The sequence below is a fragment of the Malaclemys terrapin genome, chromosome 25 (genome assembly GCF_027887155.1).
Source record: "Malaclemys terrapin pileata isolate rMalTer1 chromosome 25, rMalTer1.hap1, whole genome shotgun sequence".
Classification (NCBI taxonomy): domain Eukaryota; kingdom Metazoa; phylum Chordata; order Testudines; family Emydidae; genus Malaclemys; species Malaclemys terrapin.
The window spans coordinates 6,161,289-6,178,725 of NC_071529.1; positions in this window are offsets into that span (position 1 = coordinate 6,161,289).

The following is a 17,437-nucleotide window of genomic DNA, read 5'->3' on the forward strand; positions in this document are numbered from 1 at the left end:
TGAGGCTAGGACAAGAAGCAATGGGCTTAAATTGCAGCAAGGGGGGGTTTAGGTTGGACATTAGGAAAAACTTCCTAACTGTCAGAGTGGTTAAGCACTGGAATAAATTGGAGGTTTTTAAGAGCAGGTTAGACAAACACCTGTCAGGAATGGTCTAGATAATACTTAGTCCTGCCTTGAGGGCAGGGGACTGGACTCGATGACCTCTTGAGGTCCCTTCCAGTTCTATGATTCTATGCCCAGGGGATCCCAGCAAAGGAAGGCAAACAACCTTCAAGATTCCTGCCAGTCTGACATGGGTGAAATTCCTTCCTGATAATCATGTGGACCCTGAGCAAGACCGTCAGGTTACGTGCGGTTCAACCGCCTGGATTGTGACTCTGTAACTAACTGATAGCGATGTAGGTCCCAGCTCCCAGTTGTCCTGGCAGCCCTTTGCTGGCTAAACAGATGCAGCTTGCCCAAGGCTCCTAGGAGAGGCTAGTCACTATGGCATCAGCCAACCAAAGAGAAAGAGGGTTTAAAGAGGAGATCAGGGATAAATACTTTAAAACTCTTTAGGAGGTGAGCTTGTACTTCACGACCAGCTATGGCAAGTGAGAGCCTGCTCTCAAAAACCTAGCTGGGTCCTTCTCTGGCACTATCCATCATAGTATCTGGGCACTCTGCGTGGAGTAATGGACTTACCGTCACACCATCCCTGCGCGGTAGGGAAGGGTCACTGGCCCTATTTCACAGAGCAGGAGTCAAGGCCCAGGGGCTCAGGTCCCTTTGTGATTTCAGTCAGAGTTAGACACCGAACCACCTTGGAGGATTTGGATCAGAGACATTAAGTGACTTGTCCAAGATCCCTACGGCAGTCATTGGCAAAGCTGGGGCTTGATCCCTGCTCTACTGAATCCCATTCGGATGTCTCGACCACAAGGTCATTTTTCCTCCCTGATACTGCTCCCAGCTCGGATTAGGAGGCTGAACTTGAATAAACAGCCTCTTTCCTATCTGGCGTTGGGTCCCCAGCCGATCTACAGGGCCATTCCAGGTCACTCCTATGATAACTGTTAGTGTTCTGGTTAGTAATTCACAGTGTGTCTCCAACGGCAACAGACCCCGGATGGCCCATTGCAGTCTGCTCGCCTTAGGCTGGAATCTTATCTGTTCTCACAAGCTAAGCAGGGGTAGGCCTGGTTTGTGCCTGAATAATGGGGGACCTTCACAAAACTGAGGTGATGGGCCACCCACAGGGGCTTGCTCTTGCAAGGGATCCCAGCATTTGAAGAAGGTATATGGAGTGGTCCTCATGAAAAGTGTATGGTTTTTAAGCATCAGAATGATGAGCCAGTGGAAAAACGTATGCAGGGACATGGTGAATTTCCCATCCCTTGCAGTCTTTCAATCAAGACTGGATGCCTCTTTCTAAAAGATCCGCCCCAGCTCAAACAGAAGTGATGGGCTTGATGCAGGAATCCCTGGGTGAGGGTCTGTGGCCTGTGTAATGCAGGCTGGGTGATCAGTGGTCCCTTCTGGCCTTAACATCTGTACCTCTATGATGCTGAAGCATCGGCTTCTGCTTAGCCTTAAAGAGAAGCCTTTTCCTAAACTCTGATCCCAGAGCCCTCTGTAGGAACGCTACAGGCTCAGGGAAACTGGCACCAGCTGCAACCAAGGGGGGCATTTTTTAGAAATGTCCAAGTGGTTCCTGGGCTCAGATAAAAGTGAAAGCTGCTACCGGAAATTCGCTGCTTTTTGCCACTGCTGATGTGTGACTTGATCTTTCTCCATTGTAAACCAGACCTCGTGGCCTGCTCATCAGCCATCATCACACAGGCTTCTCTGTTCCTTCCACACAGACCTGATGGTCCTTTCTCTTTCCTTCCAATAGAGTCCATCCCCCTGTTCCCTCATTGCAAAGAATCTTTGCTCTTTTTTCCCTTCCTCCCCCTGCTCTTGACAGCACAAGGGTGGCCTCCTCCGTCATCTCTCCTTGCCTGCTTTCCAATGTCTCCAACTTGCCCTGCTACATCATGCTACAGCTTGAAGGGAGAGAGAATCTAACTCTTGAGTTATACACATGGAAACTCAACCTAGCACCGTCTTGAGAAACTCAAGGTATATTTTTTCCCTCCAATAAGACACCATTAAGGCCATTTTTTACTCCCAAGCATCCTCTTTTTCCTCCCCTCTTTTATGGCAGATGCCTCCAGAGCCCAGTAATGAGATGGTCTTGAAACCAAGGTAGTGGCTTGAACCATAAAGCAATACAAGTGCCATGGGTTATGCTGATCTTCTGTCTTTATAGCTCCTTTCACCCAAGGATCTCAGAGCACATTACACATAATAATGAATTAAGCCTCACAGCTCCCACCTTGAGGTCAGTCAGCTGTATTACCTTTGATTTATAGATGGGGAAACAGAGGTTATGTGACTTGACCAAGGTCACACAGCAAGTGGCAGAGTTAGACCAGGAACTCCAGAGCCTTACCACCGACAGGGCCCCATTATTGTAAACACACTAGCTTCCTTCCCATCCACTGGGAATTTAGGAGAAAGCAGCGAGATATGTTGCATCTGCAGCTCAGCAGGAAGGAACTCAGCTGGGGTTTCAATCGTGGAACCGAAATGGGAGGGGAAATGGCTTAACAGGCTGCCAAGAGCATTTCCCATCATCAAATGTATATTACATCATTTTAGCATGTTAAGGCTGAAGGACCAGAAATGTGGAGGCTTTATGCACAAACAGGAGGCTAGCGCCATCTGTCTTGGATGGTTTAGACACAACAAATCCTGCATCTTGGCAGGGGGTTAGACTAGATAACCCTTGCGGTCCCTTCTAACCCTATGATTCTAGGGTTTGTTACCGGTTGCTGGTTCAGACTGTCCTTTATGGCCACAATCTCCCCATGACCAGCACATGCCAGAACATAAAAGGCCTAGTATCTTAAAAGACATTTCCTTTTGTGCTCCAGTTCTGAAATATTTTCCCTGGTAGCCAAGTAGCCATCGAGACTTTTATCGCATTTATTTGTCAACCTCCTTTTTTGCATGGGAAGCAATTGATTTCTAGGCCAATACAAAGGAAACCACCCCCGCCGTAGCTCTGATGCCTGGTCTTGAAATGCAAATGTAGTGAGCGTGTGTAGAAAGGGCAGATGGGTTTGTGTATCAGACAAATTGCCAAGAAATCCCCACTGGAAGAATGACAGAACCTTGCAGAGTGACTGGAAATAATGAATCACGGCAAGTGACAAGTGTATCTGACTGAACTGGTACAAAATCAGCGTCAATCATTATTGTTCATTCCTTAATTAGATTACAGTCTCGTTCCACCAAGGGGAGCATGAATGAAATTTGTTTCAAAAGCCAGCCTGCTGTAGTAGATACGTCACAAGGTGGAAGATGAAGGCGTGTGGCCCAGGCGATGCATGGTTTACAATGCACCAAACAGTGGGAATGATCTGTGGTGGTCGGCTATGGGTTTCACACCAGGGTCTGTAGTAGAGCCAGGCAATTAACAGCCATTCTGTGAGAGAGAAATAGTTTGGGTCAGACTCAATGTTTTGTCTGAAACCTTTTTGTTTTGATTTTGTTCATTTTTCACTCTTTAGATTGGTTTTAATAAAAAGGAAATTTGTGAAACAGTCGCTTGAAACCAAAATTTTATTTCAAAAACTACAAAGTGATACATTTCCATGTTTTCAAATGATTAATTTTTTGGTTGGTCGGTTTTATTTGACTGAAACAATTCGGTAGAACTGACGTGAATTTGAGAAATGCTTTGGTGTTGCCGAATCTACATATTTGGCCTGGCAAAATCAAGTTGTGTGAAACGTTTTGCCCAGCTCTAGCCTTTAGTCACCTCACCCTGGAGAGCGGCACTCTCCAAGATGGAGCCCCACAATGGAGTAGGCCCAGTCATGCGTGGCCAGGTGATGCTCCCTGGCTAGCGGAGGGCAGTGCAGAACGGCCCAGCACCCGCACATCCATTGCCTGGATTCTGCCTGAAAACGAAAAATCACAAGATGAATCTCCCAGGCCCCCTTTAACTGTGCTCACAGTTGTGCTGACCAACATTTGCAAATTCATTTTCCAAATTAATCCCCCCTCAGCAGACTCATCCCACACCCCCACTGCCTCCCCGCTGCCTCCCCCATAACCAGACCTCCACATAACCAGACCCCCTCTGCCATCCTTTTGCCCCTTCACTAATACCCCATTCAGTCTCTCTGCCTGCCCCCCACCCATTTCCTTATACTCTGCAGAACACACAGCAAGGAGAGCAGGACTGCATGGGGGCACACACACCCACCCACCCCACCCCTAGTGCGGAGCTACAATGAACGTCACCTATAGGTGGTATTTGGGGAGGCTGGGCTGCAGTTACACCTGGGGAAATGGAGACAAGACGTTCGCTCATGGCAGGGTGTTTGGAGCTAGGGTGACCAGATGAGAGGAACAAAATATCGGGACACTGGGGGTCCACCGGCGGAGCAAAAAAATGGAAAAAGCAGAGTGCTGCCGGCGGAGCAAAATATCGGGACAAATTGCGTCCCGACCAGGGATTGGTCGGGACGCGGGACAAACACCGAAAAATCGGGATGGTCCAGATTTTATCGGGACATCTGTTCAACCTATTTGGAGCAGAATACAATTGCCCAGGCCTGCCCCTTCTCTGCTGGACTAAGTTCCAGGAGAGGAGGGGGCATTACCTGATCCCCCTCGCGCTGAACCCAAAGGCCTGCGAAGAATGGGGCATGAAGCCCCCTGCCTGAGCCCCAAACGCCTCCTGCTACGTTGATTCCTGGGTGAGTAGGGCTGTTCCCCCTCCCACCCCTGCTCCTTGCTGCAGCCAAGGCATGGGGGAGAGGGGGCGTGACTCCGTCCCGGACATACTGACCAGCCAGCCCGCTCTGCACCATCCCCTCGTCACCACTCTTTAAATCTATCCCTCCCGCCCTGCCATTGGCCAGCAAGCCTGGCTGACCCCACCCCTCCTGCACTCCCATTGGTAGACACAAAAACACAGCAGAGGGCAACTATGTTACTGTTACCCAGAATCTTCTGCATCAGCCACATGTGCTCAAGTCTCTCTCATTGACTTGAAGAAAGAGAGGCCGATGTCCAGTTGTGGCTGATGCATAGGATTTGGGTGACCAGATGTCCCATTTTTAACGGGACAGTCCTGGTTTTTGGGTCTTTTTCTTATATAGGTGCCTATTACCCCCCCCACCCCCTTCCCATTTTTTCACAGTTAATGTCTGGTCACCCTACATAGGATACACAGCATCATATTTATGCAGGAGATACCATTATTCAGTCCAGAGTTGGGAGTGTTTGGGTTGCAAACAGGACTTGGTTGCCCTGCCCATGGTATACACTGGTGCATTCGCCTGGGCGCATAGGGACTTCTGCACACGGAATGGATGTGCTTGCAATTAGCAGTAAGGATGCTGCCATCCTTACTCACACTAATACCTTTGAGAAGGCCCATGTCTGTTTCAGTGGAATGCTACTCGTGGTATTAGGTACTACTCAGTTTAAGTAAGCATGGCAGAACCTGGACTGTTTTGAGTTGGAAAGTTTCTGTATGAAAAAGAGGTAACGTTCTTTATAGTTGAAGGCCTTCTAACTCCAGACCTCGCTGAGGATGTATTTTGGACTGCATTACCTGAAGGTAATGATCACCAACAGTCCAAGTGGACCTGTTGCCAGATCACTGGGCTTCTCTATGCACCCATCCTATACAACAATTAGCCTGACATTGATTATGAGCCTACTAACGGAATAGCTGATCCAGAATTCTATGAATAGAAAGGATGGAAAATTGGTCTTTCAAGAGAACAGCTATAACATAGTAGTGGCAGTGTGAGCTTCTCCATCTCATCACACCCTGACCTGGAGAGACCACCCTGAGGGATGAGCAGGGACCATCAATGGTCCGTTCACTCTTTGGTGTCTTTAATGAAGCTGGCAGCAAGGGTTTTGCTTTGTCCCAGCGGCTCAGACAATGTTTGTTACAGGTGCCCTTATTCAACTATAAGGCTGCCAACAAGGATAACAACCTTTAGAGCAGAGTTGATTGGAAACCAGAATTCCCATCCCGTGGGAAAACGGTGATATTTTGATTGTTTTCCTCATGATATGTCAAAACTTTTCACACAATGAAAACTTCAGGAAAATAAATGTCTCTTTCGAAATGTCAAAGCACTTTGTTCCAGCTCCCTCTCATCCCCACTGCTGGCTATAGGCTTGCTCTACAACTCGGCGTCATCTTCCAGAGAGCACCAGAGTCGCTCTTTCAGGCCGAGCAGCCACGTACATCATATATTCATAGACTGCAGGGCCAGTAGGGATCATTGTGATTATCTAGTTTGACCCCCTACATAACGCAGGACATAGAACTTCCCCAGAATAATTCCCAAAACATTCAGTCTTGATTTAAAAATTGTCAGTGATGGAGAATCCACCATAACCCTTGGTAAGTTGTTCCAATGGTTAATTACTCTCACTGTAAACATTTTTACACTTTATTTCCAGTCTGAATTTGTCTAGCTTTAGTTTCCAGCCATTGGATCAGGGTAGACCTTTCTCTGCTAGATTGACGAGCTTATTATCAAATATTTATTCCCCATGTAGATACATGTACATTGTGATCAAGTCACCCCTTCACCTATACACTAAATAGATGGAGATCTTTGAGTCTGTCACTATTATGCAGGTTTTCTAATCTTTTAATCCCTCTCATGGCTCTTCGCTGAACGCTCTCCAGTTTATCAACATCCTTCTTGTATTGTGGGCACCAGAACTGGACACAGGATTCCAGCCGTGGTCACACCAGGGCCAAACACAAAGGTGAAATAATCTCTCTACTCCTGCTTGAGATTCCCCTCTTTATTCATCCCAGGATCGCATGAACTCTTTTGGCCACATCATTGCACTGGCAATTCATGTTCAGCTGATTATCCACCACAACCCCCAAATCTTCTTCAGAGTCCAGCAGGGGAGTCCTGTGACTACAAGCCATTATGGGAAATGTATTCTGGCCGGGAAGCCTGGTCCAAAGGGAAGAATAGGAGCGGGGGGCATGAAGTATCCAAACTACAACTCCCATGAGGCACAACTCAGGCAGACATAGAGAATAATGCCACACTAATAAGAAACATTCCATTTAGACAGATTTCAGAGTGGTAGCCATGTTAGTCTGCATCAGCAAAAAGAACGTGGAGTACTTGTGGCACCTTAGAGACTAACAAATATATTTGGGCATAAGCTTTTGTGGGCTAAAACCCACTTCATCAGATGAATGCAGTGGAAAATACAGTAGGAAGATATATATTATACAGAGAACATGAAAAAAAGAGTTGGTATGGCAACACCCAAACAAGACTAATCAAGTTTTTTTTCTCCTGCTGATAATAGCCCACCTTAATTGATTAGTCTTGTTGTAGTTGGTACGGCAACACCCATTTTATCATGTTCTCTGTGTATATATATCTTCCTACTGCATTTTCCACGGCATGCATCTGATGAAATGGGTTTTAGCCCATGAAATAAATTTGTTAGTCTTTAAGGTGCCACAAGTATTCCTCATTCCATTTAGACTTTCCCAATAGATTTTTTTATTTTCAAAATCAGCATTTGTCCCATGTAATCATTCGATTAGGCAAAACCCAAAAGAAAACTCCTGACCAGCTCATTAGAGTATAACAACTGATCAGCTTGTGAACCAATGACCTAGCAGCGTAGGGCTGCATAGTCAACCCCCAGACCCTAGAGCCATCCCCTTTCCTTCTCTCTAATTCCTGTTTTTTGTTTATGCTTCAAATCTGCTTTCCCTAACTTTGTATCTGATTTTTCTAGTTCAGGATACTAGAGGTTTTCAATGCAGCTTTTGTTTGTTTGTTTTTTGATTTGGCAGAGATAGTGTCATTTCCTGGGGCCTGGAACATAAAAGACATCTAAAGACATGTTCTGATCCTTTAAATCCCTTTGCAGGATCAGTGCCATTATGTCAGTAAAAGGAAGGCCAGTGGAACATGTATGACAGTGAGCAATGGACTACAGCAGCTGCTACAAAAAGCAGCCTGGTTTTGAATCTGTGCTTAACTTGTAATGAAAAAGTTTCCAGGGCTCAAGCCGTTTTTTTACATTCATAACTGATGCAGCAAGCCCAGAGGCGATGAGGCTGTGAATTGCCAAGCTTAGAGGTGCTGGAGCTTAGCCCTGGTACATATTAAGCACGGTCTTGAATACGTGTGCACGTTTCCTTTCTTTCAGAGCAAGTGTTTGCTCATTTTGCTGCAGCACTGTATTCTTGTAAGGAGATAATTACATCTCTCTCACTTAGAGACGAACAAACTGTCACGGTCTAATCTGACACAGAGGAATATTAACTAGAGACCAGATTCTGTTGATACATGACGGGCCTGTAACTAGCTGGCTAAAACGAGTTGCTGCAATACACCAACAAACATTAGTGGCTCAGAAAAACAAAACTAAAAACCTCCCAGCCTCAACATCGCTGCTTTCCCAGCGAGCAAGGACAGCCAGGTCATTGCATAGTAAAAGAGTACATCTGCTTTCCGCTGCCACTCAAAGTATGCAAATGCCTTGTCTTTAACACGAGCCTGCCCAGTGCTGTGGTTTTCGAGAGCCCGCGCTGCACCTGTTTAACCTAACATACAAGCTGTTGCACTGTCTGGCTGCTGCCACAGTACAGATCTGTCAGGCACATTAGACACATCACTCCCTGAAGCTGCTGCTTGCCCTGCTACGAGAAAGCACGAAGTCTGCATGCTGGAGGGGACAGGAGGCAGGAGAGGGCTGTTCTGGTTCATTTCTGATGGTGCCTACCATTAACTGACCTCTACTCAGACACTGAAGAAGGAACTGTCCTGCTCTGAGGTGCTATATCTACCCTGGCCCCTATTACCACAATTTCTGAGAGTCTTACAGCCTTTAAGAGAGACAAAGTGGGTGAGGTAATATCTTTTATAGAATCATAGAATATCAGGGTTGGAAGGGACTTCAGGAGGTCATCTAGTCCAAACCCCCTGCTCAAAGCAGGACCAATCCCCAACTAAATCATCCCAGCCAGGGCTTTGTCAAGCCGGGCCTTAAAAACCTCCAAGGAAGGAGATTCCACCACCTCCCTAGGTAACCCATTCCAGTGCTTCACCAACCTCCTAGTGAAAAAGTTTTTCCTAATATCCAACCTAAACCTCCCAACTTCTGTCGGTGGAAGGCACACAGCCACAACATCACCGCTTACAGTCTTTAATGTATTTACCCTTGCAGCACAGATAACAGTGAGAATGTGAAAACAACAAGAGTATTAGTGGCACCTTAGAGACTAACAAATTTATTTGGGCATAAGCTTTCATGGGTAAAAAACCCACTTCTTCAGATGCATGGAGTGGAAAAAAAACAGTAGGCAGGTGTATATGCACAGTACATGAAACGATGGGAGTTGCCTTACTGAGTGGGGGGGGGGTCAGTGCAATTCAGTTAAGGTGGAAGTGGCCTATTGTCAACAGTAGAATATCAAGGGAGGAAAAATCACTTTTGTAGTGGTAATGAGGCCAATGTAAACAGGGTGGCCCATTTCAAACAATTGACAAGAAGGTGTGAGTAACACTAAGGGAAAATTAGTATGGGGGAAATTTAGTTTTTGTAGTGACCCATCCACTCCCAGTCTTTATTCAGGCCTAATTTGATGGTATCCAGTTTGAAAATTAATTCCAATTCTGAAGTTTCTTGTTGGAGTCTGTTTTTGACTTTTTTTGTTGAAGAATTGCCACTTTTAAGTCTGTTGGTGAGTGTCCAGGGAGGTTGAAGTGTTCTCCGACTGGTTTTTGAATGTTATAATTCTTGACGTCTGATTTGTGTCCATTTATTCTTTTGCGTAGAGACTGTCCGGTTTGGCCAATGTATATGGCAGAGGGGCATTGCTGGCACATGTGGTGGCGGAGTGGGATTCTCTCATTAATGTGCACCTGTCAGTTGCGCCACAAACCTCATGCGTGATGGTTTCTCTGGCTGTAGCGTAGAGGGGGCCACTTGTTTCTCTGAAAGATTCTTGCAGCTAAATTTAATGTTGGGTAAGAATTTTTTTTTAAAGGAGCGCCCATGTAGTCACTGGAGCAGGTCCCCCTTCTGCCCTTGCAATGAATTTATCGCCTGTGAATTGGTTCTCTTCTAGCTCACACCAGTAGAGTTTGACTGACTTAATTGGAGTGATTCCTCACGACTACTGTATAAATAACAGGAGAGTTGTGCCCCTTGTGACAAGGATAAACACTCAATAGCCATATCTTTGGTCTTAGGCCCTTTGCAAGCAAACTCTTTGCTGTTTCAACCCATCCATGCTGCCTGTTTCCCATACACGCTCTAACTTCCTGGGATCTTGGATGGCCATAATCCTCACTCTTGCAGGCATCCAAGATAGGCCAGCGAAATCATTGGGAGTCTCTCTCGCTGCATCGGGCTGTTAGAACACGCCCGATTCGATGGGAAGGAGCCGACGGCTGGACTGACGGGCATCCATCAGTAAGGTGGGGAATCAAAGCCTCGATTAGCAGCCAAGGACTCTTGAAGTATCAGTGCCGCTGTTGAAAATACACCAGTGGTCAGAATGAGCATCTCTGCCAGGCCACAGTAATTACTAGAGCTGAGTGAAAATTGAATTCGATTCGCCCAGGGAAATTCTGATTTTTTTACATTTGTTTTCACCCCGAATCAGGCCAAAAAGTCAAAATCTGCCAATGTTGGTGTTTGGGATTTGGAAATGTCGAAATGTTTCGAATTGAGTCCGCTCAGCATGACATCACAGGCGCAGGCAGACCTGTAAGCCATCTCCATGGCAACCCGCTGGGATGTCCCAAATGAACGTGGGCAAGGAGCTGAGGGCTTTCAGGGAGAACTTATTCCATGGCCATTTCCATCATGATAAACAGTGAAGGGAGAGAGAACCCAGGTTGTATAAAGCATCCGAGTGGCTCTTAAGCCGAGGGCCTGATTCTCTTCTTTACTTACCTTCCATGTAAGTCTATTCATTTTAATGACATTACCCTTGATATACACCTGTTGGGATCCGAATCAGGCCCAGACTGTTTGTCTACATTGCAATCGGAGGTGTGATTGCTGCTCAGGTAGCCAACTAGATTAAAGCTAACACAGGTACACCAACCAATGGCAGTGTGCACATTCCCTGAGAGATTTCCCTGGGGCATCATTAGCTCTTTCTGCTTCCTTCCTTAGAATGTGGCCGGAAACTTTCCCTGCAATGACATACGGCAGCATCAAGCCCTGCAGAATTAGCTCGTAACAATGTCGCTGCTGTTCTTCACCTCCCTGCAACTTTCTAAACTAAACCATTAAATTATCCCTTCACATACGGGAGGAAAAGAGAATTACAGTAGTCAGCGAGATCACAAACAGGGGAAAGGTGTAATCTGTACAAGCCTTTGCAGTCAAAACTGCTACATCATTAATTCTCTCTTGAATGTCAAATGCAAAGAGAAAATCCACTGCTTGGTTCAGCAGCATGGTTAATGCAGTGGTCTGAAGACTACAATTTTGGGGTTCTGCTCATGGTTCTTCCACTAAACTAATGTGAGAAATCTGCTTTGTGGAATCTGGACTTGGCTATCCACCTGGCATCATTGCTTTACCCAATAGACCACACTCCCCTCCATGACCCAGGAATCCTGTTCCTCAACATTGTACTGCCGTCTAACGAACTGCTGTGCAACTGACATCCGCGCTAGCCACCTCTTGTGGTGGCTGTTCAGCACAGAGGCTAAGAGTTGGTCCCGGTTGACACAAAAAGGAGGGATCTCATGCTGATTTATTTAAACAGGTGCAACTTTCTGAGTGGACACTCTATTATGGATTTAAATCCGGCTTATATCAGTTTGGCTTGCACCTGCAAATTTAAGAGTGCCCCTATACACACGTTGCACCCGTGTTACTAAACTGATATTTAAACTGATCTCAGTTAAATGGGTGCAAAGTCTGTATCTTGTGTCTTAAGGAGTCTTCTTGTGCAAGTGGAATTCGTCTGTGCTGTGATCTTTCAGGTCCGAATTTCTGAACCCTGCTGATGACCTGGGGGGGTGGGAGGGGGCAAAGGTGGTCCTTACTAAGGCTGGCAAGAAAACAGCCATTCCAGGTTGAGGTTTTGCCATTTGTTTTCATTCTGCATGGGAATGAAAATGAGACCTTTTGAACATTTTCATGACATTGGGGCAGGGTATGCAGAAACCAGGTTAACTCTCCGTTACTTGGTGTTAGGACCCTGGTCTGGAGTGCGAGAAATCTGAGGTGTAATTGCTGTTCTTCCCGAGTTGGAGCAATGTCAGGTGAAAAACAGCGTTAAATGAATCAGAGCTGGGATTAGAACCTGGGTTTCCATATAGTCTACGCTGCTCCAACTATAGAGTCTCTCTCTCTAGGAAACCTCTGTGCTTCTGGCACCATTCTGGTTTCAACACCACAGTATTTTTCCATGGGGGAAAAGTTTTGTTGAAAAGTTTTCAAGCAGCTTTAGTCCTTCCTGCTACTCGATGGCAATTCTGTTTTTACTAGTTTCTTTGTTTCTAAAAGAGCTGGTTAATCGATCCACACAGGGAGAAAATATCCTGAAAAACAGGTTTGAGAGTTAAAAACCGTTTTGATCGCTTAATTGTGGCATGGCACACAACCAAACACAGGTATCCAGATGTTGGTCATTTCATAGTGATTTTAATTGCTTGGGTCGCACATCAGCTGGTTTCGAGATTGAGTAGTATGATGACTTTAGAGAATCATAGAGTATTAGGGTTGGAAGAGACCTCAGGAGGTCATCTAGTCCAACTCCCTGCTCAAAGGAGGACCAACCCCAACTAAATCATCCAAGCCAGGGCTTTGTCAAGCCAGGCCTTAAAAACCTCTAAGGATGGAGATTCCGCCACCTCCCTAGGTAACCCATTCCAGTGCTTCACCACCCTCCTAGTGAAATAGTTTTTCCTAGTATTCAACCTAGACCTCCCCCACTGCAACTTGAGACCATTGCTCCTTGTTCTGTTATCTGCCACCACTGAGAACCAAGCTCCATCCTCTTTGGAACCCCTCTTCAGATAGCTGAAGGCTGCTATCAAATCCCCCCCCCCCACTCTTCTCTTCTGCAGACTAAATAACCCCAGTTCCCTCAGCCTGTCCTCATAAATCCTGTGTCCCAGCCCCCTCATCATTTTCTTTGCCCTCCGCTGGACTCCCTCCAATTTGTCCACATCCCTTCTGTAGCGGGGGGACCAAAACTGGACGCAATACTCCAGGTGTGGCCTCAGCAGTGCCGAATAGAGGGGAATAATCACTTCCCTCAATCTGCTGGCCATGCTCCTACTAATACAGCCCAATATGCCATTGGCCTTCTTGACAACAAGGGTACACTGCTGACTCATATCCAGCTTCTCGTCCACTGTAATCCCCAGGTCCTTTGCTGCAGAACGGCTGCTTACCCAGTCGGTCCCCAGCCTGTAGTAGTGCATCAGGGAGAAATGGTGCCATCTTCCCTGATGGCAGCTGTGGCTTCAGCTGCATTGGAAACAATGGGAAATGGTGGCCATCTTTACTGGTGTTATGATTAGCACTATCCAATTGGGGAGCATTAGTCCCATTGTAAGCTGTGGAAAATAGCGACCACAAAGGCAACTTGTGACTGTAATGGTAAAGACGGGGGCGGGGGAGATAAACAATTGTTAATAACTTTGCTTAATTGAAACATCTTTTATTCAAAAGTACATTCATCACCAGCTGTCAAAGACTTTTAACCTTATGGGTAGCATGAAGGATGAGAAATCAGCCATTTGTTAGCGAAAGGCAGCTGGAAAAGGGCAAAACCTGGGGAATTTTTTTCTTAAAGGTCCATTTTTTAATTAATTGTAACTCATACGCTAAGCACCACCGTGAGCTGAGAACACCTCCAAAATTGGGTCTCTATCCATAGACCGTGCTCTAAATTTGGGGAGGATACAATGTATTCTTCAGACAATAAGAAAGGATTGTATCTTAGCACGTAAGTGCAAACCAGAACTCAGTCTTAATACAGACACACTACCATGCGCCATAATCTATGTTTAGTATTTGTTAATTGTATTGCAATAGCACAGAACAGAAAAAACAGTCCCTGCACTAAAGAGCTTGCAGTGTAAATATATGGTCAACTCCTGAAGTCTTGACTCCATTTTTATTGATCCCCTGCACAGAAATTTTTCCACTGATTCCGTTGTGATCTCTGAGTAAATCTTGAGTAAGAACCTCAAGATTAACCCATACTTTGTACAATGAGCTAGTAAAGTCCTTTGAGATCCTTCTGGATAGAAGGAACCATGTAATGGCAAGGTGATAGCATCATAACTATGATTCTGACGGCAAGAACTGGGGAAAATCAGACCTAGCAGGAAAGAACATTTATAAATCAGCGGACCAGGCAACAGATTACAAAACTCACAGTTTGACATAGGGTTACCATACGTCCGGATTTTCCCGGACATGTCTGGCTTTTTGGGCCTCAAATCCGCGTCCGGGAGGAAATCCCAAAAAGCTGGACATGTCCGGGAAAATAGGGAGGGAGGGGCTGGCGGTGCTCGGCCGGGAGCCGGAGCCTCTGGGGCTGGCGGTGCTCGGCCGGGGGCCGGCGATGCCGGGGCCGGTGGTGCTCGGCCAGGGGCCCGAGCCGAGCCGGGCGGGAGACACGGGGGCCAGAGCCTCTTGGCCTGGGCCAGCCGGCTGCTGGATGGAGCCGCTCAGCTGGGGGGGCCGGACTGGGCCAAGCCGCGCCCCGCCCCAGCCCCAGCCCCAGCCCCAACTTACCTGCTGCCTCCCTGTTTCAGGCTTCTCGCGAACATTTGATTCGCAGGAAGCAGGGGAGGGGGAGGAGCAGGGGTCGGAGCGTTCAGGGGAGGGGGCAGAGTTGGGGCGGGGACTTTGGGGAAGGGGCGGAGTTGGGGCGGGGCCGGGGCCCCGTGGAGTGTCCTCCTTTTTTAAAATTAAAATATGGTAACCCAGCGTATCTACCCTGTAAACTCTACGATTTCCCCCCATCTGTTCATCTCTTGGTACAAACTAGCAAAAAATGAGACCACTAGAAAGCCTCAATGGGAGATTATTATTTTTAGAGAAAAATAAAACACTGAGGATGTGTTCTGTGACCTATTTCTGCTCATTTTAGGATCTGACTTCTGCTAACGCCATATATTTCTGTCTTAATTAAACTCAAATGTCCTCACAAGGCGCCTGACAGCTTGGGATCAAACTTTAATAGCTGTGAAATACTTAGTAAGGAAACATTTTTTGCTCATGCAGAGATCCTAGCTACAGATGAGATCTGCAGCTGCATTGATGGCATTTATTAGTGCTACAGCAGTGTCCATGAGTGAAGTTATCAAGAGATATCATTGAAAATAACAGAACAAACAAATGCTAGAATATTGACTGCGGTAAATTGTCGTAGCTTCATTGACAGCAGTGAAACTATGACTTTTAGAGCTGGACTAATAACAAATTGTGTGTATTTATTTGTTTTGTTTGTTTGCTGGCAATTAAAAAAAAATCAGCAGGGGGAGGAGAGGGGAGGAATTGTCTTGTCGAGTCAAGCCAGAAATGGATTTTTTAAAATTTTCAGCACATCAAAGCACTGAAAAAAAAACCCAACCCTGTTTCTGTTTCAGCAACATTTCATTGTGACAAAACCCAAACACTTGGTTGAAGTGTTGACCATTTTAAAATGTCTTTGATTGTTGTGATAAAATCATCGGAACATTTGAAACGAAAAGCCATTTTGTTTGAACTGAAAAATTGAAACATTGGGAAAACGTCCAAATGAAATATTTTGATTTTTACTGACTTTGTTTGCTTGCTTGCTTCTTTGCTTGTTTAAGGTCCCTCCCGCCCCAACTGAAACAATTTGGAAAACAAACATGAGTTCACAAAGCATTTCAGTTTTGCCTAATCTGCATTTTTTACCAAAAAAAATGTTGTGCAAAACATCTCCCCCAGCTCAAATAACAATTTAGCCCAGTTCAACAACTGCCCCATAGATGAGAGATGAGGATGTGCTGAGACAGAGAGATACAGGCAGGGCTGGATTTACACATCTTCAACACACACACACACACACACACACACACACACACGCCTACAGCTAACCTTTGTGTTTTCCGTAAAAAACGAAATGAAAAGAAATATAAACACAGCCTCCCTGGGAAGGCATGAGACCCTCTGCCACTCACGGCACTCCCATCCGCCCCAGAAGAGGCACAAGTAGGGGACTGTACCTCTCCCCATGGCGAGCGATCCCCAGGTGTCCTCTGTCCCTCCCGCAGCCCAGTGCAGTAGCCACGCTCTGGCTCTGCCTATGCAAGTGATTAGGGTGCCAGCCATGCCAATTCCTCTCTCCCAGCGTCTTCAGCAGCCACTCCGCCCGGCCGCGGCTCACAGCACCCCCAGGCAGGCTGACTTGAATGCTCACCCTGCTCCAGCCGCACACGCTGGGTGGCCACCAACCCATGCCAAAAGCCGGCCACCCGCAGGGGAGCTGTATGTATTAACTTTTTAATGTTTAACCCACTTTTAATGCTTAGGTGCCCCTAGAATCCCATGGCACGTGGCTTCTGTGCCTAACTGGAAATCCAGCCCTGTACACAGGGGAGTTTTTCCAGAGGCAGGAGCCGCAGAGGAGGGCTTTCACGCTAGCTAGAGGAGACCAGCTGACAATGGGATGGCATCATGTCCCAAGGACGATCTCATCTCCCGGGTTAGCCTGTACAGAGCTACCCATACTGGGCTATATCCTGTGTTGCTCGGCAGCCCTTCTGCCTTGCTTTTGTGACACCAATGGGCTCAACACATAGGCTGTGTCTACACTTGCCACAGTGCCGGGGGCGGGGGGTTCTCCCATCTCCAACCTCCCCAAGAGGCAGTAGCTTGGTCAATGGAAGAATTCTTAGAATCCTAGAATATCAGGGTTGGAAGAGGCCTCAGGAGGTCATCTAGTCCAACCCCCTGCTCAAAGCAGGACCAACCCCAACTAATTCTTCCTTTAACCTTGTGCTGTCTGCACCAGGCCTTAGCTCAGTTTTAACTACATCACTGAGGGGTGTGGATTTTTCACACCCCTGAGCTCTGTAGTGGGTCAGCCTAACTTTTTATTGTGGACTTGGCCTAAGTCTAACACCATCATGGCGGAAGGGGGGGATTCCTGGATGCTGAAGACCCAAAAGACAGTATAATAATAAAAATCCACCACAACAAAAGCCAACATCCAGCCGCAGATGAATCTGTTACTGGCATTCACCTCTGTACTCAGCTGTTTCTTACCTATTCGCTCACCTACCCATCTGACAGCGAATGTCTGCAGTTTTATTCTCGCCATTATGATGGTCCTTTTGTTGAGTATCGAAAA